Here is a 26,517-nt window from a genome sequence, read left to right on the forward strand (position 1 = left end):
AGAGGGAGCGAAGGAGAGAGGGATATGTAGGGAGAGGGAGACGCAACAGCATAAAACTGGGAAACACATCAAAGACTTGGCATACTTGACCATGGTTGGTGTGAAAGGGAACTGGTCAAACAATTATTTGCAAACTGAACTGGATGAATCTAGTGGCCACGTAAAGTGGGTTATGTGCTTGCTAGACCCTAACTTTTTTTTTAAGGGAGAGATGAGAGCTTTGTTAGCACCCAGCACCACACAGGATGTCAGGACAGGCAGCGGGGAACATCTGGGCAGGCAGCATGAATCAGGCAGGTACCCCAGCAGAAAGCAGGGAGGATGCAATTGGGGACTGCCCTGTGAGAGGCATGGAGTCCCTCCAGCTGCTGCCTGCTGGGACCTGGGTCTGTGGCTTAGAACGCAGTGTCCACCACACGGAAAACTGGCCTGCCCAAGTCAGGCATCAGTGATGAGCAAAGTTTGGTTTCTTTTTGTAGCTAGATCTCCTTTAATGAAAATATGGAAGTACTGTAAGAAGTATGTGAATTGGCTCCCCCAGGCTGAGGAAGAACGGGTGTTTCAGAGTGAGTGTTCTCTGCAGAAATCTGATTTTGACCTTCAAACTGCAGCAGCTTGGTGAGATTAACCCCATCACTATCAGGTTGGGTGCGTGGCTCCAAAGGGCCTCAGCATGGGTACTTGAGGTAGTTGTGCATCTTGATCTCTTCCTTGGACAGGATGCTCCTCTATGTCTCTTCAGTTGTGGTTCCCAAGATGTGGAAGATGAAGTACAGCTGTTCCTCCATGGTGAGGCCCAGGAAGAGGGGGCCAGCCCATGGCCATCTCATAGAAAATGCAGCCCACACCCCACACTGGTTGGAGTGGTGTGTGGACCCCAGCAGAATGTCTGGGTGCAAGTATCACAGAGGCACCAATTCACTGGAGTGGATCTTTGTTAGAATCAGACCAAGTCAGGCCAAAGTCGTCCAGCTTGAGCTCTCCATTCTCGTTGATGAGCACATTCTGGGGCTTGAGGTCTCAGTGTAGCACTTTCTGTCAGTGACAGGAGACCGGGCCATGGAACAGCTAGAACAGGAACAGTTTCACGTTGGGTATGTTGATGATGTTCCCACAGTCATCCAGGTACTGCTTCAGGTCCTTGTCCAGGAACTCAAAGACTAGGGTGAGGACTTCTCCCTGTGCATAATGTAATGCAATCTGATTATGTTGTCATGTCTAAGGTCCTTGAGCACAGTCACTTTCTGGGTGGCGGTGCAGGGTGCCCCTCTTCCTGCTCCAGTCTGACCTCCTAGAGTGCCACAAGGCTGTCTATAAACACACTTTTGCCTTGGTAAATGCTGGCATAAGTACCCTTGCCCAGCTTTTCCAGCTTGATGTAGGTCTCCAGTTTTCCAGAGACAGTCTTGGACAGTCTGACACTGCAGAGGCAGTGGCTGAGGGGCTTGTTGAATATGAGGCTATTGAAGGTCAGCTTCTCAAAGTGGACCTGGGGCAGCCAGCTGCCAGCTAGTAGTGATGGATACTTGTTCAGGTCCTCAGTGGAGATCTTGTGCACATGCACTCTCACTAGAGACTGCACCTCATCCAAGGATGTGGCTACAAAGGCTAATCACTTTCCCCGTCAGATGCCATCTTCAAGTCAGACACCATCTCCTAGTCCTTGTGTACAATCTCTGGTGCTGAGCTGAGTGGTCCAGTCCAGAGCAAAGTTCTCCAGGGGCAGCACAGTAGGGACCTCATCAAGAGCACTGTTCCGCCATCACCACTCTCATCCAGGCTTACCTGTTCAGGGGCTCTTTTGGACTTGTCTACTAGATAGCCGCTGTTTGATCCACAGCGACCAGTGCGGTCGTGGGAGCAACCTCGGCGGAGCCAGGCCTGCTCAGAGACCACTAGAGTTCAAGCCCTGCTACCTTCTTCTCCTCCTGCATGCTGTGGGCGCCAGTCCCAGAAGTCTCCCGCCTTAGCTGGAGCCGGGAGACGCTAAGGGCTGCCGCTGGCTGAGAAGCAGGAGGCAGTGGGATCCCACTCAGCCACTGCGGGCAATGCCCCTCGACTCGTGGGCACCAGGTTCAAATCCAAGAGCTCATGGCAGCTCAGAGCTCAGAGTCCACTGCTCCCGGAGACCAGGAAGATCTCAGGGCCCAACAGCCTCCCAACCAACCTCTTCGTGGGCCGTGCTCCTTGCCTCAGAACTTCTTAAATTATTATTTCTTTTAGGTTATAAGAAGTGCATAGGAATATTCAGCAAAAGCCAAACACCCAAATCTGACACAATATATAGCACATTCATGTACAAGGGTTGACTTAAAAAGCTGCATTAACATATAGCATTCTTTGCAATTTTGTCCAGCACATCTAAGGGCTTATGGCTTTGGGCAAATTCACTTCCCATGTTCTTTAATAGTGGCCTAATGATACCTGGCTGGAGAAGTTCATCTGTGTCTGAGGCTGAGGCTAATACATTATAGTTACTAGTTCCAATGTAAAAAAAAGAGTATAAATAAATAACATAACAACTAAGTGACAACACAGCAAAAAGATTATTCAACTTTTTCATTCAAGAATTAGGTTATACTAGAATTCATTTTTCCAGCACTGCAGAAGCATCATTTACATGACAATTGATATGCTAATTTAGATTCATCTAGGAAATCTTATATGTGGCAATCCTTTGTTAACATAATTGAAGATATTTTGTTAATTTGGAAGTTTGAAAAAGATTTTAGCAGGATGAAAACAAAGTAATATACCTCTGATACACACGGGAAAGACCCAAGAAGACTGCTTAACTCCTGAAAATTTAAAATGTGATAGACAGTACTTTTCTTTTCTCTAAAATCAAACTTAAGTTAGTTTGACATGAAAAAATTAGGGTAAAGCAGATTAAAGAACTTTTCTCCTTGGAAGGAAGCTATTTGTCATTTAAGCAGAATATTTACCCCCTTCCCCCTAGGCAGGTAGAAATTTTTATGTCTCTTTTTGAGAATGTATAATTTTTTACTTCTAATATCAAAATATATCAACCTACCTATCAGAAATTTTCACATGCAGAAAGTTATATCCTCAACATTTGTTCCTTTAAAATTTCTGTATTTAAACCTGTTACAAATTCATACTCATTGAACTAAGGAGGCTTAGCTATAGTGATGATACTTTCTTAGCCTTTTAAAAAGGGGTTACAGATACTTTATTTTTAAAAATAACTAAAGGAATAAGGGTCATGATAGCAGATTTGGCTCACAAAGACTGGAATTAAGAGAAAACAAATAAAATAAACTGGAAAATCTATACTTGCTCTAGAAAACAAGGGGAGCAACTGAAGGCCAAGAACTATGAGGCACTTCCAAAATATGGAAAGCAGATTCAAATTTTAAAAATCATATCTGCAAATGTAAGAAGAGCTGCAGTAAAACACCTTTCATGAATTAATAGATGGATTCTAGTGTATCAGTTGGGGAAGCAGAGGAGCAGAACCAGCAAAAGATGGAGGTATATACCTATACATCCCAATGCAAAGAGAAATTTGTTACAGGGAATTGGCTTACCCACTTACACAGTTGTGGGATCTACATAGTTAAGCAGTCTCTGTAAAGCTATTTGCCTGCATTGATATTGAAACTTGAAGTCCACAGGGTAGGCAGTCAGCATGGAAAGATCATGAGCAAGATGGAACCCACAAACATCATCTAGAACCACATGAGGAGAGACTAAAACCTGTGCCCATTCTGGTTCCTTCTGACATTGGTGACAAGGGTGACAAACTGCAGAAGCTGGGCTCTGTGTTACAGAGCTAAACATGCACACCTGGTTCAGGTGTCAGAGACGTGGAAGGATGATCCACAGGAAGGTAGAACAATTGCTGCATGACTGTGCGATGCATCAGCCAATCAGTAACAGCATGTGTGAGCATCCTAACTAGAAACATACAAGAAAGGGAATTCTGGGAAATGTAGTTCAGTTCAGCCCAATCAAGTTGGCACATTACAAAACATCATATCCAGGAAGAAGAAAAATGTATTTAAGTGGAAGCAGTGACCTACAAGACACAAAATAAAGAAATCAGTGAAACAGCTTATTAAGTTTAAATGTGTTAATTTTTAAAAAAATTCAAAAGCAATAACACATTGGAAATAATATTTTAGAAGAATGCAATATATGAAATAGCAGGAGTAAGGCAGGTGGGAGTGCAGGGAAAGAAAGAAACAACATGTTGCTAAGATTCTGCTTGATTCAGGGAAAGCTGTAGAAACAACTGAACATTTTTAATAGATAATTGAATATGGATCACAGTATTCTTTTTTGCCTATCTAGTAATTTTCAGTTGAACCTGGATATTAAGATTATTATGTTGTTGAGTGTTTAACTCTTTTTAAAAAGTTTTTTAAAAGAGTTAAAAGTTTAAAAAAAAACTTTTTAAAAAGAGTTAAAAGCTTTTTAAAAAGAGTGTTGAATTTTGTCATGACTAGTAGGCAAGTTATTTGTCGACCACACTGATGTTTATTTATGAGCTTTGTTAGGGAGGGTTCACAGTAGCCTTAACTGGGGGCTACTTTAACATTATTTCTAAGTTGCAGCATTTCTGTTGTCTCTATCCTATGCTTCATTTTTTCAACTTTATCTCTCCATTCTAGCTAGTTAGACAATCAAATATCTTCCAGTCCTGAGTGAGCTCTGGGGATTTTACAGCTTACAGCTCCTTTGCAACGCCTTATGAAGTTCTCCTGCACTGCACATGTACAGCTCAGCATTCAGCCAAAAGTTCAGATTCCTGGAGCTCTAGCTCTGCACAGTTTTATTTTCCTCAGTATTCAGCCTTGCAAATTCCATTCACCTTGGTATTCCCAAACTCAGATTTCTGTCTCTATAGCTCAGCAGTACCACTGTGGTCTGCTTGGTTCTCCTCTGCGCTACAATCTGGAAAGTCCCTCTTCTGCCTTCCTCTGGTGATTGGTCATTAATTTCACCTTATTTGTTTCATCTCATTTGTATTACAGTCCTGACTATTTACAATGTCTAAAAACTCTTCTTTCAGATAGTTTTATTCAATTTTCTAGTTGTTTATGGCTAGTTTAGTACCAGTTGGTCTGTCATGCCTGAAAGAAGAAATCTTCTACATTTTCTCTTGGTTCTATCATTAAGCGTATGAGTCACATGAAAAATCACCTGTACCACTAGACTTTTAGGTACATGAACCAATAAATTTCCTTTTTATTTTAAGACAGTGTGAGTTGGATTTCTCTGCTGCCTACACCCAAAATTTGTGTGCTATGTGATACACTATATACAGAATTGGATTCATAGCCCAAAACTGAAATATTTTTATAGTACTCTATTTTTTCTCCTTCATTTTCCCAAGCTGATCTATAGCAATGCAAGTATTGTTCTAATTCACTTCATTTACCTTCTATGCACATTTACTGAGTACCCAAACATAATTCAGATGCTATGTTAGATTCTCAGAGGTAAAGATAAAGTTCCTGCTCTCAAGAAGCTGAGAGTTTACTAAGGAACTTTACATAAAGCAAAAATAGGGAATTGAAGTGCATCTCCCAAAAAGATATGTATCAGTCCTAACATTTGATATCTGTGAATGTGATTTTATTTGGTCATAGATTCTTTGAAGAGGTAATTAAATTGAATTCATACTGAATGAAAATGAGACCTAATCTAATAGCCAGTGTCCTTATAAAAAGGAGAAAGTTTGGCCACAAATACACAGTGAAGAGAATGCCATGTGAGGGCAGAAACACAGACACACAGTGGAGAAGGCAACTAAAAAACAGTGAAAAAAAAACAAATAAATAAATAGCTGAAGATATACCTTGCAATCATCAAAAAAGACTAAATTATATATTAATAAAAGAAGACCATTTGAGAAGGAATAGTTCATGATAAAAGGATTGATTTCACAGGAAAACACAAACATCTTAAGTTTATATGTATCTAATATCATAGTTTGAAAATATATAAAACAAATTTGAAAATATTAATAGAAAAAAATGAACAAAGTATCATTATAGTTAGAGATTTCACAGACCTTTGTAAGTAGGCAAAACATCAGCAAGGATAAAAGATGTGAATAGTGCAATTAACAAATTTTCCACATGTACATATATATAACAGATATGAAATGTACCCACCAACTCCCGAATACACATATACACTTTCACAGTAAATGTACATGGACATTTATCAACATAGAACATAATCTAGGTTGTAAAAGCAAGTTTCATCAAGTTTCAAAACACTAAAAGTATAAAAAGTATGTTCTTTTATCAAAGTGAAAATAAACAAATCAATAATAATATATTATTTGAAAATGTTTGGAAATTAAGCAAGATGCCTCTAAGTAACCCATAGTTTAAAGAAGAAATCACAGAAAATATTGGAAAGTAGTTTTAATTGAATGATATACTGAAACGTATAGAATACAGTTAAAGTAGTGTGCTCTTAATGCATTTACTACAATATTTATCAACAATAGAAGGAATACATAAAATGGGATAATTATATCAATGAAAAAGACCAAACTACTGCTATAAGCAACATGGATGAACCTCACAGACATGATGTTGAGTGAAAAAAGTTACACATAAAACAATACATGGTGTATGATGCCATTTACCTGAAGTTCAAACAACAGGCAGAATTGTTTGTGTGTTATAGGTCAAAATAAGGAATCCTTTCAAAGGTGTTGACTGGGAGGAGTACGGGGGAGCCTTCTGCAGTGCTAGAAATGTTCCATGTCTTCATCTGGGTGGTTGTTACACAGGCATATATATGTAAAAATTCATCAGATTACACTTTGCTGTATTTTACTCTATGTGATTTGTACTTCAATAAATAAGCAAAAAAGAAAATAATAAGGTTAATCCCCCTTCACTCTTCTCTTTGAAATTCTCCTCACTCTTCTCGCTTATAGTTAACAATTTATAATCATTGTGGGGGTTGCAAAGATATACTGCTCTGATTTCCTTTCAAGAGACCCTGTGGTGAGAAGGTAAGTGACTGCTGCTTTCATGCTGTCCTTGGCCGCTCTTGGCCTTTGATGGGGTGACAGTGGAGATATTGAGCCAAGCCATCACTGCCCACTGTGGGTCTCTTCTAATGGACAATGTTTGCTTTGGGGATCCGCATCAGCCCGCTGGAGACTTTCTCAGAGCTGCATTGCAGTCTGAGCCTCTTCTTACCCAATTCTTCCTATCCCTTTCTTCTTTCACAGTTCAGTCCTGCATGGTGGTCCACCTACTCCTGTTTCCTCTCCACTTTATCATTCACAAGCATTTCCCCAATAAATCTCTGGCACATCTAATTCTGTTTTTGCATGAACAAAATTGAAAATTTGGAGCCTATCATCTTTTCTCCTAAATAAACAATTCAGCCATTCCTTTCTGGCTATGCAGCTTCCTGGGGCACTGACAGGGAGCACAGCCTGGGTCTTTGTTGTTCTTTGTTTTTGTATTTTTGTTGTTGTTGTTCAGTTACAGTTGTCACAATTTTCCCCCATTGCTCTCCCCTGCCCCACCCACCTCCAGCTCCCACAGTCAATCACCACCCTGTTGTCCATGCCCACAGGTCATTTATACTTGTTCTTTAACTAAGGCGTTCCTCTTCTTTTCTCACTTATCCCCATCTACCCTCTCTCCTCTGGTCCCTGTCAGTCCATTCCTTGTTTCCATGTCTTTAGTTCTATTTTGCTCATTTGTTTGTTTTGTTCATTAGGTTCAATATTATAAACATGGTTGCATGGTTCCCATATCAAGGCACTGTTAGCAGTGGGGATGGGTCAAGAAAGGGGTTATCATGAAAAGTCTCTGAAAGGTATCCACTAATCTGTCCCCATGGTCCAGACTCCACCAGACTTTCATTCTGCCATGGTACTTTAGAGGAAGCAACAAATATGGCAGCTTTCTAGAGTTGTTTATAGTAATACAAAGTAGACCAGATAATTAAAAGATATACCTAGAAATCAATATTTAAGGATACAAAATAAATAGTGGATTATGCTTTCCTTACCAGCAGCCACAAAAATACCTACTACTTTCCTAGTTTAGACTTTATCATCTTTTTTAAAATTAAATGTATTGGGGTGCCTTTTGTTAATAAGATCATATATGTTTCAAGTATACAATTCTATGATACCTGATCTGTATATTGCATTGCACACCCACCACCCAAAGTCAAATCTCCTTTTGTCACCATACACTTGACACCCTGTACTCTTCACTACTCCAGCACCCCCCTTTTCCTCTGGTAACCACTGTACTGTTGTCAGTGCTTATGAATTTCATGTATGAATGGAATTATATGGTTCTTAGCTTTTTCTGCCTTATTTTGCTTATTATTACATTCTCAAGGTCCATCCAAGTTGTTGCAAAAAGCAGCATTTCATTTTTTTTTATGTCTGAGTAGTATCCAATTGTATAAATGTATCACATCTTTTTTTGGCTTGAAACAAACTTACTATTTTATCGTTCTGGAGCTCAGAAGTCTGAAATGGGTGTCACTGAGCTAAAACATTGGGTGTTCCTTCTCAGTGCTCAAGGGGAAAATCTGTTTCCTTGCCTGTTTCATCTTCTAGAGGGCTTCTACATTCCTTGGCTTGTGGATCCTTTATCCATCTTCATTATTTTATTATGTTTCATTTTTCTTTCCTGTTGGCTCTTTAACTCTATTTTTTATTTATTTATTTTTATTGTTGTTCAATTACAATTGTCCCCATTTTTCCCCCACTACTCTCCCCTGACCTACCCACCACCCACCTCCCACATTCAATCCTCCCCACCATTGTCTTTCTCCATGAGTCCTTTATACATGTTTCCTTGACTTGACCCTTCCCCTTTTTCCCCCATTATTCCCCTCCCCCCAAACCTCTGTCACTTTGTTCATTGTTTCCATGTCTCTGGCTGTATTTTGTTTTGTTGATTAGGTTCCACTTACAGGTGAGATCATATGGTATTTGTCTTTCACTGCCTGGCTTATTTCACTTAGCATGATACTCTCCAGTTCCATCCATGCTGTTGTGAAAGGTAGGAGCTCCTTCTTTCTTTCTGCTGTGTAGTATTCCATTGTGTAAAAGTACCACAGTTTTTTAATCCACTCATTTATTGATGGGCACTTAGGCTGTATCCAGCACTTGGCTGTTGTAAATAACACTGCTGTGAACTTTAGGGTACATAGGTTCTTTTGAATTGGTGTTTCAGGCTTCTTAGAGCATAAGCCCAGCAGTAGAATTGCCAGGTCAAAAGGCAGTTCCATTTTAAGTTTTTTGAGGAAATTCCATATTGTTTTCCACAGTGGCTGCACCAGTCTGCACTCTCACCAGTAGTGCACTAAGGTTCCCTTTTCTCCACATCCTCTCCAGTGCTTGTTGTTTGTTGATTTGTTTATTATGACCATTTTGACTGGTGTGAGGTGTTATCTTGTGGTTTTAATTTGCATCTCTCTGATGGCTAGTGACATTGAGCATCTTTTTATAAGTCTTTGGGCCCTCTGTAGGTCCCCTTTGGGGAAGTGCCTGTTCAGGTCCTTTGCTCATTTTTTAATTGGATTGTTTGTCTTCCCAGCATTCAGTCACATGAGATATTTATGTATTTTGGAGATCAAACCCTTCTCCCAGGTATCATTGGCAAATGTTTTCCCATACAGTTGGTTTTCTTTTCATTTTGATGATGTTTTCTTTAGTCATACAGAAACTTTTTAATTTGATGTAGTCCCATTTGTTTATTATTTCCTTTATTTCCCTTGCCTTAGAGGATGTACTGGTAAAAACATTGCTTCATGGGATGTCTGAAATTTTACTGCCTATGTTTTGCTCTACAACTTTTATGGTGTTGTGGCTTATGTTTAAGTCATTTATCCATTTTGAGTTTATTCTGGTGTATGTTGTAAATAGGTGGTATATTTTATTTTATTTTACTTATATTTTTTTGCATTTACTATTCCAGATCTCCCAGCATCATTTGTCGAAGAGGATATTTTTACTTCATTTTATGCTTCTTCCCTGTTTATCAAATATTAATGGACCATAGAGACATGGGTTTATTTCTGCATTCTCTATTCTGTTCCATTCATCTATGTGTTTGTTCTTATACAAGTACCAGACTGTTTTGTCACAGTGGCCTTGTGAAAGGTGAAAGATTTATACAATCTGAAGAGAAACCAGAGTATACAGTGGCCTTGTAATATAATTTGATATCCAGTATTGTAATCCTTCCTATTTTGTTCTTCTTTCTCAAGACTGTTGCGGCTACTTGGGGTCATTTTTGGTTCCATGTAAATTTTTGAAATATTTGTTTTAAACCTGTGAAATGTGTCACTGGTATTTTAATAAGGATTGTGTTGAATCTATAGGTTGCTTTGGGTCATATGGACATTTTAATGATGTTGATTCTTCCAGTCCATGAACATGCTATATGTTTCCATTTGTTTGTACCTTCCTTAATTTCTTTCTTCAGTGTTCTGTAGTTTTCTAAGTACAGGGTTTTTTTTGCCTTCTTGGTTAAATTTATTCCTAGGCACTTTATTTTTCTTGTTGCTATAGTAAATGGGATTTTTTCCTAATTTCTGTTTGATATTTTGTTGTTGGTGTACAAAAATGCCTTTGATTTTTGAATACTGAATTTGTATCCTGCTATATTGTCAAATTCACTTATAAGATCGAGTAGGTTTTTTTGTTGGAACCTGTAGGGTTTTCTATGTACCCTATCACGTCATCTTCAGATTTTTTCAATGACAGTTTTACTTCCTCATTTCCAGTTTGAATGCCTTTTACTTCTTTTTTTTGTTTGATCACTGTGGCCACAACTTCCAATACTATGTTGAATAAAAGTGGTGAAAGTGGACATCCTTGTTTTGTTCCTGATCTTAGGGGGAAAGATTTTAGGTTTTGCCCATTGAGTATGATGTTGGCAGTAGGTTTCTCATATATGGTCTTTATTATGTTGAGGTATGCTCCCTCTACTCCCACTTTGTTTTTATCATAAATGGGTGCTGTACTTTATCAAATGCTTTATCAGCATCCATTGATATGATCATGTGATTTTGTCTTTCATTTTGTCCATGTGGTGTGTTATGTTTATTGATTTGTGAATATTACACCATCCTTGCATCCCTGGGATGAATACCACTTGATTGTGGTGTATGATCTTCTTTATGTACTGCTGGATCTGGTGTTCCAATATTTTGTTGAGGATTTTAGTATCTATGTTCATCAGTGATATTGGCCTGAAGTTTTCTTTCTTTGTTGTGTCTTTACCTAGTTTTGGAATTAGGATAATACTGGCCTCATAAAAAGAGTCTGGGAGTCTTCCCTCTTCTTGAATTTTTGTAGTAGTTTGAGAAGGCCAGGAATTAGTTCCTCCCTAAATGTTTGGTAAAATTCACCTGGGAAGCCATCCAGTCCAGGGCTTTTTTGTGCCAGGAGTTTTTTGATTACCACTTTAATTTCACTAATTATTACTGGTCTCTTCAGGCTTTCTGAATCTTCTTGATTCAGTTTTGGAAGATTATATGTTTCTAGAAATTTGTCCATTTCACCCTAGTTGTCAAATTTCTTCATATACAATGTTCATAGTAATTTCTTACAATCCTTTGTATTTTTATGATATTGGTTCTAATTTCTCCTCGTTGGTTTCTGATTTTATTTATTTATGTATTTTCTCTTTGTTTCTTGATGAGTCTAGGTAAAGGCTTGTCTATTTTCTTTATTTTTTCAAAGAACGAACTCCTGGCTTTATTGATTCTTTGAATTATTCTTTTAGTCTCTGTGTCATTTAATTCCGCTGTGATCTTGATTATTTCCTACCTTCTACTCACTCGCTTTGTTTGTTGTTGTTCTTCTAGCTCGTGTACATGTAAGGTTAGGTTGTTTATTTAAAATGTTTCTGTCTTTTTAGGTGAGCCTATATATTATGAATTTCCCTCTCAGAACTTCTTTGCTGTGTCCCATAGGTTTTAGGTTGTTGTGTGTTCACTTTCATTTGTTTTCAGAATCTTTTTGATATGTTTCATGATCTCATTGTTAACCCATTCATTATTTAATAGCATGTCATTTAGTCTCCATGAATTTGAATGTTTTTGAATTTTTTTCATTAGGTTGGTTTTAGTTTCAAGCCATTGTGGTCTGAGAAGATGCTTGATATGATTTCAATTTTCTTGAGTATGTTGAGGCTTGTTTTGTGACCTACCATGTGGTCTATCTTTGAAAATGTTCCATGTGCATTTCAAAGTAATGTATATTTTTGCTTCTTTGGGGTGAAATGTTCTATATATATATATATCTCAATTAAGTCTATTTTATTTAGAGTGTCAGTCAATGCCATGATATCCTTCTTGATTCTGGCTTGGAATATTTATCCAGTGTATACCATTGGGGACTTAAATCCCCTACTATGAGTGTGCTGCTATCTATAGCTTTTTTGACATCCTCCAAGATTTTCCTTATATATTTTGGTGCTCCTATGTTGGGTGCATATATGTTTACAAGAGTTATATTTTCTTGGTGAATTGTTCCCTTAAGTATTATATAGTCTCCTCCTTTGTCTCTTTCTATGGCTTTTGATTTGGAATCTATTTCATCTGATATAAGCATTGCTACCTCCCTTTTTTTCAGGTCTGCTTGGAGTATTTTTTTCATCCTTTCACTTTCAGCCTGTGTAGATTTTTAGTTCTTCGGTGGGTCACTAGTAGAGAGCATATATGTGGGTCATGTTTTCTTATCCATTTGACTACTCCATATCTTTTTACTGGAGTGTTTAATCCATTTTCATTTAAGGTTATTATTGATAGGTACTTACATACTTTTAGAACTATAAGAGGCACCAGACCATAAGATGCACCTAGGTTTTAGAGGAGGAAAATAGAAAAAAAAACTTGAAGCAAAAAATGTTGTAAAATATTTAGTGACCCCGCTCCCCTGCCATCCCCCCCCCCACAGTAAGCCAGGTAAACTACATTCAAATTATAAGACTCACCCCCATTTTTCTCCCAAATTTGGGGGGAAGTGTGTCTTATAGTCCAAAAAATACAGTATTCATTGCCATTTTCCTTTTGTTCTTATGTTCCTCTCTCTCCCTTCTTCTTCATCTTTATAAGCAGTCCCCTTAGCATCTCTTCAATTCTGGTTTAGTGGAGATGTGTTATTTTAGCCCTCCCCCCTCCTTTTTTTGTCTGCAAAGCTCCATATTTTGTCTACCATTTGAAACGAGTCTTGCTAGGTAGACTAGTCTTGGTTGCAGGCCTTTGCTTTTCATTACTTGGAACATTTCTTGCCCTTCCCTTCTGGCTTGTAGTGTTTCTGCTGAATCTGGGCTCCCTTGTATGTTTTTAGCTGTTTCTCCCTCTAATAATCTCTCTGTCTTATACTTTTGCATTTTTCTTATGTCGTGTCTTGGAGTGAGCAACTTTGGATTCATCTTGATTGGGACCCTCTGTGCTTCCTGGATTTGTGTGACTTTTTTTCTTGTCAGGTTAGGGAAATTTTCTGTTATTACTTTTTCAAACAGGTTTTCTATGTCTTGCCTCTCTTCTTCTCATTCTGGCATTCCTATGATATGGCCATTATTACATTTCATGTTGTTCTGTGGCTCCCTTAAGCCCTCTTCATTCTTTTGAGTCTTTTTTCATTTTGTTGCTCTGTCTGGGAATTTTTTTTCTACCTTGTCCTCCAGCTCACTAATTTGACCCTCTTCTTCCTCTAGCCTGCTTTTAATTCCTTATACTTTGTTCTTTAATTCAGAAACTGTGTTTTTCATTCCCTCCTGGCTCTTACTGATAGTTTTTACACCCTTTTTCATGCTGATGTAGTTCACAGTAATTTCTGTGTAGCTTCCCTGTACTTCTTTGTAGTTCTCACTGAACTCATTGAGCCTCCTTATAACCATTAATTTGAACTCAGTGTCTGATAGTTTACTCTCCTTTATTTCATTTAGCACTCTTTCTGCGGACTCTTCCTGTCCTTTTCATTGGGGGTTCTTCCTTTGTCACCCCTTTTTAGGGGAGTCTTCCTGTATGATTCTGCCTCTTCAATTGATCTGCTTTGACTTCCTGTCTTTGTGGCTTGAACTTCTATGGTAGGGAACCTGTGGAATTCAGTGGTGCAGTCTCCTTGATCTCCTGAATTTGATGGTTTTGGGATGACCTTTATGCCATTTATGTTGGCTGTCTGGTTTTAATCGGGTTTTGATTGTTGTTGGGTCATTCTTTGGTGGGTCCTTGCTTCTGGCTGATTGACTGAGAGTTACTCTCTCCATTATGTCTTGTATGCTGTTGTACAGGTGCTGCCAGAAGAAAACCACACAGCTCAGGAAACAAATCCATACCCACAAAAGTAGCCTCCACCAAAATCACACTATGAACAGGAAGTGAGCCAGCATTAATAAGGGTATAAATAGAATAAGGCTATTATAAGAAAGGAGATATGAATATGAGATGACTACCTGAAAGAAAATTGATTTTGAGACAGTAGAGGGAGGAGCAATAATAAGTGTAAGGAATCGGGGCAAGGCAAAGGGAGAAAGTAAAATTTACATCATAAATAAAAAAAAGAACAGTAAAGGCAGAATAGAGCAAGAGAAGAAAAGCATATGGTATTAGGTTTAAAGAGAAATTGAAAAAAGAATTAAGTGGGAAAGAAAAATAAAAAGGAAAAAAGTAAATAAATTAAAAAATGGGAATCAAATTGGAGAAAAATATCCACCACAGCACTATCAATAACAAATGAGCTAAGATTAATATAGGTGTGATGGGAATAAGAGGGGAAAAGAAAGGAAGAAAAGCTTCAGAGATATCTAGAAGAAGGGGAAGTAATTTTGGGATGATAAAGGGAGAAGGAATACTAAGATTGAGAAATGAAGACCAGTCTAAGACAGGGGAAAATTAAAATTTTAGAGTAAAAAAAGAAAGAGCAGGAACAAGGCAGAATGCAGTGGGAGAGGGGAATGATAAAATTTGAGATTTGAAATATCAAAATAGTGAAGATCCAGAGATAAATTTGAAGAAATGCAACAATGACTCTATCCACAGCAAGGAGAAAAGATTGATAAAGGTGGAGAGAGAACGTAGGTATTTTAAGAGGTGGAAAAAGAATGTGAGATTCCAATTACCAGAAAATTGGTTTTGAGAGGCTGGAGGGGAAGAAGCAGTAAGAGTGCAGAATGGAAACAAGTTGTGGCAAGAATGAAGACAACATTTAAAATGGAAATAAGAGGAAAGAGGAAGATGATATGGGGTAAAAGAAGGGAAGGTCAAAATACCATATTTGAAATAAATTATAATATAAAATCTAGTGACTTAATATGCACAATCTTGAAGGACAAGAAATGAATGTTAAAAAACTATGCAGGAGAGAAAATATTGCAAATCATGGAGAAGACTATGGTAGATTTCATTTTGGTAGAGTCTAGTATTTACCACTGTTGTTTCTTTCTGAATCTGCTTCTGGTGATGTCAGGTGGTGTCCCAGTCTGGCCTTAGGCAGCCTGTCTGAGACTACCAGGTATCTACCATCTGTGGCTCACTCTTTCTGTTGTTAATCTAATTACTCAGTAATCAGCTGTCAGGCTTAAGCACCATAGGATGAAGCAGAGTAATTCCTGCAGATGGGGCTAACTACTTCTCCTCAGGCTGCTGTCACTTGGAGGGGCATGGTCTGCCTGGGCAAGATGGCTGCTATAGCATGAGGCATGACTCTGAACCAGGATCCTGGTGGCTGCTCTCTCAATTCTTTCCCCAAAGCCACCAGCCCCAGTCTCTCCTCAAGCATCTTCAGTCCTCTATGCTCACCCTTTGTGGGAGCCCAGTGTAAGTGGCTGAAAATGAAAATTTATGTGTTGGCCCCTTAAAATACTCTCTGCATCTCCAGCTGTGTGTCCCTGTTGGAGAGAAACCCTGCTGCTTTTAGTAGTTTGATGTTATCTGGGTACTTTCTGGGCCCAAGGCTGGGGAGCCCACCTTGGGGTTTAGACCCCACATTTCTCAGGGGCATACTCCCAGCCATTGAAATATTCCTCCAGGACTTCAGCTGTCACCCATTGGAGCCCAGCCAGCCCTCTCACATCTCCTCTGCACTCCATACCAGTCATGTTGTGGTGAAACTGTTTTCTCTATCTGTACATGGTTATAAAGCTTCTCTCTTGCTATGTTTCATTTGTTTATTCTGATGATTTCTCCACAATTTAGTTACAATTCTAGATTGGTCCCGGGAGGAAGTTAGTGTAGCTTCCACTCACTCCTGTGCCATCTTGGATCTCTCTGGGTCTTTGCTGACCTACTATCCACAGACATCTCATCTTTCACCAGTCTGAAGGAGTCACTCTCTAATTTGGGAAAAAGTATATGTTGTCTCCAACACCTATCATCACTCTTTTTCTTTAAGTGGGATGTGCCCTGATATCTCTTATACATCACACTTTCTAACAAACTAGAGGATATCTCCATAGTACAATTACAGAAGCTGAGCTCAGTCAAAGAAACGTAAAACCCACACTAACACTAAATGACAGCTACTTATGGACACAGTTCACTAAGTTAAGTTCATTTTAAAGATCAGGAATCAAGTACACAATGAGCATTGTAGACTTTGAAACTCTGTCTTTTAGACTAGTAAATGATCTTTTTTATAGTGTGGCTGCCTTTCATCTGAGGGGATCCTATTTTTCACAGTGGGTGCTTAGTAGTATTACCCTTTTGAATAGTCTACAGGGCTCCCCACTGAAATTGTGCCAAGATTTGGTTCAACCACAGCATAAGATAAAGAGGATTGATAGGCAAATAACTCCTTTGAACAGCAGCCAAAAAAGCAGATAATTTTAAATAACACAATGTGGTAGAAGAAACTGCCTTGTGGCAATCTGCTGTTGAGAAAAAGAGCAACTATTTACAGTACGTGTCGGTGAACCATGTATACTTCAGCTCTAGAAAGGGTGAGAGTTCACCATACTGTTTACGGGTTTTCTTACATTGCTAAGGCTGTATTAAATGTTCTAAACAGAAGTCTTGGATTTTTATTCTTTATCTTCATCAGTTTTAATTGATTTATGACAATCAGTCATATGACTGATTCAAATTGAATAAAAATGTATTCAAAGAATACATTAAAGGAATATATTATAATAAATGACCTAATATTATATAGATGTACTTCCTCACTTGAAGCAAATTTAGATTTATAAAATAAATAAATAATAGGTAATTGCTTTCTTTTACTGAAAGGCTCTTTTTTTTCAAGTTTTTATTTATTTATATTTAGAGAGACAGGAAAGGAGGGAAAGAACATGGATCTTGAGAGAAACATTGATCAGTTGCCTCTTGCATGCCCCAAACTGGGCACCCAGCCTGCAACCAGGCCTGTGCCCTGACTGGGAATTGAACTGGCAACCTTTCAGTCCACAGGTCTGCAGGCTGGCACACAATCCACTGAGCCACACCAGCCAGAGCATCTCTTTTCTTTTTCTGTATGAAATGATTCATCCTCAGAATTCTCTAAATGTTCATAAAGTATAATTAGATTTCAAAAACTCTTTTCAAAAATGTATTTTGTGGAATATATCTACTGAATCAAATGAAGTTGGTTATGCTAAAGACTCTTAAATTGTTAACATGGGAGAGCTGATCATGTTATAAGGTTTAATTAGCTTCCAAAACCACAGTACTTGTGGGTGGTACCTAAGGACATTGATTTTAAAACATACATTGTATAGGAGACAAAATGTCTCCTAGCCAAGGAAATAGCTATGTAGACTGGAGCAGAGTCCAGGGGAGAAATACTGAGTCTGAAGGTCACTAATACTTCAGATGCAAAAGGAGTGTTGTCTGTGGTGGGGTAGAAAAATCCATCAGATTTCTCACTCTTCTAGTCCTAGTTCATATTCACCGACAGTGTTCAGAGAGCTGCTTTGCTGCTCTGGTACCTTAATACCAGGAAAGGAAGTGCATTGATTTAGGGGGAGTGGGAATGGCTCTCATAAATTGTTTCATAGACATTTGATGATATCCATGTATGAAAAATGTCAGGTTACTGGATGGGACTGACTGTTGGGGACAAATCCTGCAGATCCAACACAGAAACAAAACTTTAGATGAGGAGTTTTCAAACTTTTCCACACATGGTACATTCAGAAAGTGATGATATTTGTAAATCACACTGAGGTGAACTGAAGGAGATTTGAAGGAGTCAGAATGGGACTAAGTGAAAAAATTATAACATTTTTCTTTATAGTCCATATTTGTGATAAAGAAAATGTAAAACATTTACAAATGAAATGGTCTTACATTTTTTAATGAAAAAGTTGAGCCCTGGCTGATGTGGCTTAGTAGACTGAACATCCACCTGCAAACGGGAGGGTCACTGGTTCAATTCTGAGTCAGGGCACATGCCTGGGTTTTGGGCCAGGTCCCCAGTGTGGGGTGTGGGAGAGGCAACCACACGTTGATGTTTCTCTCCTTTCTTTTCTCTAAAAATAAATAAATATGATCTTTAAAAAAAGAAAAATTGAGTTTGCTTTTGTGAATATTTTACACACACACCTGATTTATAGCTTGAAACTGTCACATGTAATTTCTGATCAAAACCCATTCATATTCTTTACTGCCACCTTGGTCAGAAATTAGGTTACATAAATGCAGGGGCAAATAGCAAATTATCACTTTTTCTTTAGTGAATGAAACCTGCATTCTTGCCCATTATCAGATAATTTGATCTTTTAAAATCTTACTTTTTAGTAGTGTGGCTACCTTTCATTTTATTTGCTTAACCCCCAAATAAATGTACTGCTATTCCAGAATTGTTAAACTTTATGAACTCCATGGGAAACAACTTTATGCACAGTTCTTTTGTTTTCAATCAAAGCACCATTTCCCAAAGTAATTTAGGTCAGCTCCATTTCCCCCCATCCTTTTCAGAGAGATTATGGCATACATTTTTAATACATTTAAATTCTTTCATCATAGTCTGCATTAAATCCTAGGACTGTCCAACCTCCTGATTAGTTTTGTTTAATCTGCATACATTAAAGTGAACCCTTTGTGCTGTTAAGTTTTATGGGTTTTGACAAATGCATGGCATCATGTATGTGCCACTACAGTACCATATTAGTTCCATCGTGCTCTCCCTTCCAAAAAGCCCTGTCAACCACTAACCTGTTTTCATCCCTACGGTTTTACCTTTTCCAGAGCCTGTAATAAACGAGATCATATTTCTACCCTTTTTGGTTTGTCTTCTTTGACTCAGCAAAATAAATTTAAGATTCATCAATTTTGTTATGTGAATTACTAGTTCATTCCTGGCGAGTGTCCCTCCCCTCACTGCCGCTGGTCACTAGCTGGCCCAAAGCTTCGTTGGGTCTCAGCTCCAGGAAGGGAGAGCCCATGGAGGTAGGTGGTGGAGATGGCGAAGGCCCGGGCGCTCCCTGGAGCGGGCGAGCCTACCCTGTGAGGCCGAGGCGGAACCGCAGCGAGTTCCGGCCAGGCGCCTGGGTGGTGGCGCATGTCTCCAGGGCTGTGAGTTCAAGTACCTGATGAACTAGCGCTCGGTGACCATCAGCTGCAACTCATCGCAGGGCTCAGTGGAGTTGAGCATCGTCTGGAGCTTCATCCGGAGGCGCCACCTGGAGATCTTCAGCACCCCCACCCCCAACCTTCCCATCCCCCCAGCAGCGGGGGCCCTGTTGCAGAGGCTCCCAACCCTTCTGCATAGTCAGGGCCAGATACCCCTGCAACTTCTACCTGCGCTGCCTCGTCAAGAACGGCATGTTCCAGAGGTGCGGGCACCTCCGCTGAGCTGCCGCGCATGTGTGCACGTTCAGGTTCTCGAGCACCATCATCAAGATCAAGTTCACTTCCCCATCCATCTCTGGCAGGAAGAGGGAGCCACTGGAGGGGCCTCATCCCCAGGGAAACCGTGCAGGCCCACTTCTGGCCCCTGACCATCAGCATTCCAGACTCCATGGCCCACCTCCTCAGGCCCCTTCCCTCCCCCATGGGGACCATCAGTGCTGCAAACTCCTGTCCATCTGTGCCCCGGGGAGCAGGATGTTCAGGGTACAGTGGGCTGTGCGATACCATCTGACCTCAATTTAATGGCTGACATCTCGCAGCCAGAAAATGAAAAGGAAGCTTCAGGTAGAGACAACTCAAAAGATGACTCAAAGCCATCTTACTTCTGTGCACAATTAATCGTACGAGCAATGACAATGGCTCCTGATAAGCAGCTCACCCTAAATGGAATTCTACGCACATCACTAAAAAGTATCCCTACTACAGGACAGCGGACCAGGGCTGGAAGAATTCAGTTCCCCACACCTCTCCGAATCATTGCTATATCAAAGTGCCACATTCCCAGGAAGAGCCAGTCTAAGGCTCCTTCTGGAAGGTAGACCCTGCGTGGGAGAGTAAGAGGGTGGAGCAGGTTTTTGGGAAGCCGAGGTCTCAGGGCTGCCCTGCTTCAGGACACCCCCCCACCACCCCCGCCCCAGGGCCCGCTCTCCTCCAGAAGTGTCCCGGCCTAGGAGTGCTGTCTGTTGTCTGTTCACTCCAGTAGCGCCCAGACCTCCAGGAGCCTGTCCCGGGAAGGCTCTCCAGCCCCTCTGGAGCCCGAGCCCGGGGTCTCAAAGCCCAAACTGGCACTCATCCAGGCAGCGCAGTCTTCCCAGACAGCATCAGGCTCCCCGCTGTCTAGTCAGCCAGTGTTAATGGCGGGGCAGTGGCAGCTGCCCATGCTGAGCCCATCACCAACACTGTCTCAGCCCCTGTGACCACTTCGGCCTCCCAGCAGTGCTTCGTGCAAATGGTGCCTGTCGTCCACCAGATCCCAGCCATATCTGTCACCAAAGTCACTGGGCAGGCCATGGTCATGCAGGTGGCAATGCTTCCCCCCATCAAAGTCAGAGCTGCAGGACAACGGGGATAGTGGGGAGGTGAAAGTGAAAGTGGAGCCTATTCCTGCAATAAGCCTCATCTTCCAGGTGGTGCAAAGAAGCCTGATGCAGACGGTCACCATCGTGCAGCACATCCCTCTTGGTCAGCACCAGCTGCCAATCAAAACTGTTGCACAGAACAGTAGACACGTGGTGCGGATCCCCATCCACAGCCCAGGGGAGCAGCGCAGCAGAGAGTCCTCTGCACAGACTGGCGACACACGACACACACATCCGTGTTGGCCCCCCTGCCCACAAAGCGCCAGAACAGCGACCAGTGGGAGCAGCCAGAGCTGAGGTACGTCAAGATAACAGATGGTGAGAGCATTGTTATGGCCCTGAGCGTGGACACACCACCCGCGGCCGCGAGGGAAAAGGGCGTCCAGAACTAGTGCCTGGGAGAGCTTTCCTACTTTACTGTCAACTCTAGTGCCAAAAGGAGACACTGCCTCTCACCAAGGCGCCTGTGCATCTCTCCATGGGCAGAGGGCCCTGCGGTTGGACTTGATGTCAGCACTGCAAGTAAAATCCAGGTGGACTTAAAACTCCTAAACGTGGAAGTCACTCCAGAACTTTAAAACCACACAGCCTGGTTCCCGCAGTGTCCCCCGTCCAGCGTTCTTTTAACACTGAGCAAAGACTCTCCATCCTTCCCAGTGAGGATGGCACCGGGTGTGAGTGACTGGGTTGAAGTGGGCCTTGCTCGAGGGGACAGCGCAGGAGCCGCCCGGCCACCCGAGGACCCCAGGATCCAGCAGATGAGACAGGATATTGTTGTTCATGTGGAATTAGAGTATTTTGAGTACTTTCTTTCTTTACACAATGGATAAAAAATGATGGTACATTTACACAATGGAATTCTATGCAGCAGAGAGAAAGAAGGACCTCCTATCCTTTGCAACAGCATGGATGGAGCTGGAAAGCATTATGCTAAGTGAAACAAGCCAGGCAGTGAAAGACAAATACCACATGACATCACCTTTAACAGGAATCTAAACAACAAAAGAAAAAAGCAAAAACAATATAATCAGAGTCACTGAAATTAAGAACAATCTAACAATAGCCAGAGGGGAGGGAGAAGGGGACAGAGGGGAAAAGGATTTTCAGGAACTACTAGAAAGGACACATGGACAAAACCAAGGGGGAGGGTGGAAACAAGGGAGGGAGGTGGGTTTGGCTGGGCTGGGGGTGAGTGGTGGGGAGAAAATGCAGACAACTGTAATTGTACAACAATAAAAAATGGAAAAAAAGAAATTTAGAACACCAAATAAAATAAAAAATAAATTGTTCAAACAGTTTACCATGTACCAGTATATACATGAGTACACAGTAGCAGAAGTCCAAAATCTGACTAATGATGAGTCAGAGAAATCTGACATTATATAAAGAAAAATTTACAACATTGTCATTATATAATTAGCGCAATTAGAGAGTGAGTATTAGCTTTTCCAGTATGTGGATGGTATGTTTATAAGCCAAGTTAATGAATACATAGTTTTAGTTTGTTCTTTTAAATACTTTACATCTGTCAGTCTATCATTAATGTTAATCACCCAAGTGCATTTTCCAAGTTAACTGGAAGTCATGCTGTGGTTGTCAGACAGGTACACAAGGTTGTCAGAAGATAACCCTCTGGACATCAGATGTGTTCTCCAGTTCTGTGGAGAGAGAAGTCTGGGCTCATCATCATTTTCTGTTCCAAATGCCGAAGTAATGCGTTCCTTGCCATACAAAGCCCTAAAAGCTCTCTTTTAAAAGCATGTTTCTATCTTCTCTCTTTACATTTTTTGAATTGCTGAAACACTGTGTTTAAAATAAGAAATGACCATGGACAAATTTCAGTTTAGAAAGTTGTTTTGAAAGACACGTGCTGTGATTTTCTTCAAATCAAACATGAATAGAAAAGAAAAATCAGTACCACGTAGTCAACTCACAGGACTTGATGGTTTGAAGGACACTGAGCCGAGCGCAGGAAGCTCCCGCCAGCACTGGGGCATCGTGGTTACAGACGCGAGCTCCAGTGCAGCCCCGCCTCTCGAAAACTGGTTTTTTTTTTATGAAGTTGCCAAATTGGACAAATTATTTCATTTTTTCTTCATCTCTTTAATAAGAATTGTAATGTCCAACTCATTTCAGTTGTATGAATTATTGTAAAATGAAATAAAACACAATAAAGTTCTTGGTGCCTGGCACATAGTTAATACTCAGTAACTAAGATTTAAACCATGGGAATCCTTTAGACCCTGCTACACACACACACACACTATGTAACTACCTACATATGATACTTCAATGCAGTTGGAAGCACCTGTCTGCTCAGGTCTAAGAAAGCTTTGCAGAGACGGTCGTTGTGGTATCCTGATGTATTTTATCAGTCTGGCTGCCCTCCCGTGGATATACTTTTAAAACATTACAAATTATCTTACTTTTTGTAGTGCATTCTAGGTTTGCATTATCTGCCTTTGCTGCAAAAGAGCATTACTGACATCTTACTACCAGAAAGTAGACTCACAAACACAGTACTTAATGATGAACACTTTCTGATTAAAATTAGAATTAAGAGACTATTAATCAATGGATATATTTGTCTAAGAAACTTTTTGTAATTTTATCATGTCTGACTGCTATTGTCCTCTGTATCCTGATCCTTGGGGAGACACATGGAGACTTGAGACGCCATCCCAGTCCCAGCTTTAACAAAGTCTAGCTCTGTCTCCTCAGTTCACAGCAGCCCTGTGGGCAGCCAAAGGCAGTGTAGCAATTACCAATGGCCCCCAACTACTACTTTTCCCAAGGACTTTCCCCTATTCTGACTTTATGCAAAAAGTTGACAGAGTAATATTAAAATATCTAATCACTTTTCTATCTTGTAAATTCTGGTACTTTAAAACAGTATGCTACAATTTCAGGTATCTGAACTTGGAATTTGTTACAAGATATATGTCTTCAAAGTCTAGGCAAGGTTTGATGTACAAATTATAAATAAAAACCAGATTTGAAAAGTGGATACATAACTGCTTGAGAAAATACATTTTTCTGTATCAACTAGTGGTAGTTTTGCATTTGTATATTTCTTGAAAGCATTGCTTCCAAATAGTTTATTTTCCCCCATTCATAAACTTTTTATTGAAGCATAATACACATACAGAAAAGTGCACAAAAAGATACAGCTCACTTAGTTTTTGCAGAATGAACAAACCCAGGTAATCAGTACCCAGATCAAAAAACAAGACATGAGCAGTTTTCCAGCAACCCCTCTGGACCCCCAAGGACTCCACCATCATCATGTGGTGAGGCCGGTATTTGAAATGTGTAAATGGAACCATAGTTGTGTTCTCTTTTGCCTGACTTCTGTTCAACAACACATTTTTGAGATTTAGCCATACTGTTGTGTATGATTATGATTTTTATTGCTGTATAACATTTCCATGTATGAAAATGCCTCAGTTTACCCATCTATTCTACCACTGACAGGCATTTTCAGTGTTTTTCCATTTGGGATATTATAAATTGTGCAGCCATGAACATTCTAGTGGATGTCAGAGATTTTTATTTTCACTAATCTTTTGTCTGCTGGTTAAAATGGGTAATAATGGGGACAGAAAGAAGGATGTTTGGTGATATGGTTAAAACAAAAAAGCTCTCTTCGTTTTTCTTAATATTTTTTTTCAAAACATACAATAATACATGCATATATGGTTTACTGATCTCCATTCCTTCTCATAAAAGGGAACACTAGCTAAGATGATGGCTATAGGAAAATGTGGCTTAAACAACAAATGGAACTATATTCTGGCTGCCCCAGTTATTTCCATGTCTTACTGAAAGTCTGTTCATGATGCTGTAACACAAGGCAAACTTCCTGTGGAATGATTGCATTAAAAAGTACTAGCAAATATGACCTTAGAAGGCAATATTTAGTATAAGTCAAGATACTCAGCAAGAGTAAGGCTCTGGAGTTAACTGCCAGAGTCTGAATTCTCACTCCATCTATCACCCACCATCCATGATCTGAGGCAAATTTCTTAACCTCTGTATACCCAGTGAGGATGTAAGGCTATCCTGCTTTACAGGATAACCATTTAATACCCATTCATAGAGGTGAGTGGAGGTTAGATCAATACAGGAAGCTTAGAACAGTGCCTGGCACCAGTTAAGAATGTAGTCAGTGCTGTTATCATTAATGACATAGTTAAGGCTCTGTCCATCATTCTGCAGAACTGTAGAAGGAGGCAGGTGATCCACTGAAATTCCTGGAGGCCTAGTGTGTAACTGTTATGATTCATGGTCCCTGAGTTTATGAGCATCACAATTTTATTCTCTTAGTACTTCAGAGTCACTTGAGCTTCAGTGGATAAATCACAGTATCTAACCTCACAAGAGGCTATGACCTGGCTCTGGAATATCAATGATTAAGTATCAACTGAACATTTATGTTAATGGGTCAGCAACTTCTCTCCTTAGTTAAGTGTTTATGGGAATCTAAGCCTGGTGAGTATTGAATCAGAACAACACACAATAGTAGAACCAGCTCCCCAACCTGGGCAACCAAACCCAGTTCTTTGGAAGACTGGGATGTCTCCTGGGGCTTATTTATTCAGAACCATTTCATTAGCCTCACAACTCAACCTTTAACTCTTTGTCAGAGACTGCTGAAACTGTCACAGACTTTTTCTAGAAAGGAAGCATCATAGGGACTTATTTTCTTATCTTTCTCCTTTATCACAGATAAACCATCACAAATAAGAAATACAGTATGAATTCATAAATAATACACATATATAAAACTACATAAGTAATTGTCAGCTCGCTCACCTTCCTCTAAAAGTCTGTTACCCTGAATCATGTTGTAAAGCAAACTAGAGGTCAAACAAACTAGTTGTTTTCATTTAACGTTAACATTTTTAGCATAGTTTAACTGCTATGTAGTCTCTACTAAAAGTTCTTACTAGAGTGGTACAGTCTACTTCTTTCTGTATCTGTTCCTCTTTTCCTGTGTAATTGGTTCCTCATGGTCTGAGACCAGTGATGTGGTCCAGACCTTCCAATGAAAATCAAAAAAGCCTTTTATTTGGACTTACCAGCACCATAAAAATCATTTAGCCATCATGATTTATGTATTTGTCACTCCGTTCAACTTTGTGACTCTGTTTTTTAGACTTGTGCTAATTCATTTAAATTTATAATAATTAAACTTATGTTCATTAAAATCGACAATTGAAAAATAAAAAACCAGTTCCTTCATCACATTAGTTACACTTCAAGTGCTCAAGTGTCACCCGTGGCTGTGACTGCCCCTGGAGAACGCAGACTCAGTATTTCCACCACTGGAGTTCTGTTGGACAGCGCTGTTCTAGACAATGTTGTTTTCCCGCAGACATATAAAAGCGTCCCTATAAGCCTATGGCCTCTCTAACTGACTGAGCTTGAAATTCACAGCTTAACCAAAATGGTTGCCCTTTCTCTTTTTCTCTTCGCAAATAATTTTGGTTCATTATTTATTTTGTTCAGAATGTGAAATTATAATTTCACAACCAGCTTGTTGGTGACTGATTGTTTCTCACAGGAAAGCAGATGGGATGTGTAATTACAATGCAGT

The 26,517-nt window shown here is 40.0% G+C and overlaps 2 pseudogenes; one reads left to right on the plus strand and one right to left on the minus strand.

Annotated features, from left to right (window-relative positions):
* Positions 1 to 257: 257 nt before the first annotated feature.
* LOC114491919 lies at positions 258 to 4,754 on the minus strand (annotated as a pseudogene).
* A 14,617-nt stretch (positions 4,755 to 19,371) lies between these two features.
* On the plus strand, positions 19,372 to 21,591 carry LOC114491920 (annotated as a pseudogene).
* Positions 21,592 to 26,517: the final 4,926 nt, after the last annotated feature.

Source organism: Phyllostomus discolor, chromosome 1, assembly GCF_004126475.2.
Source record: "Phyllostomus discolor isolate MPI-MPIP mPhyDis1 chromosome 1, mPhyDis1.pri.v3, whole genome shotgun sequence".
NCBI lineage: Eukaryota > Metazoa > Chordata > Mammalia > Chiroptera > Phyllostomidae > Phyllostomus > Phyllostomus discolor.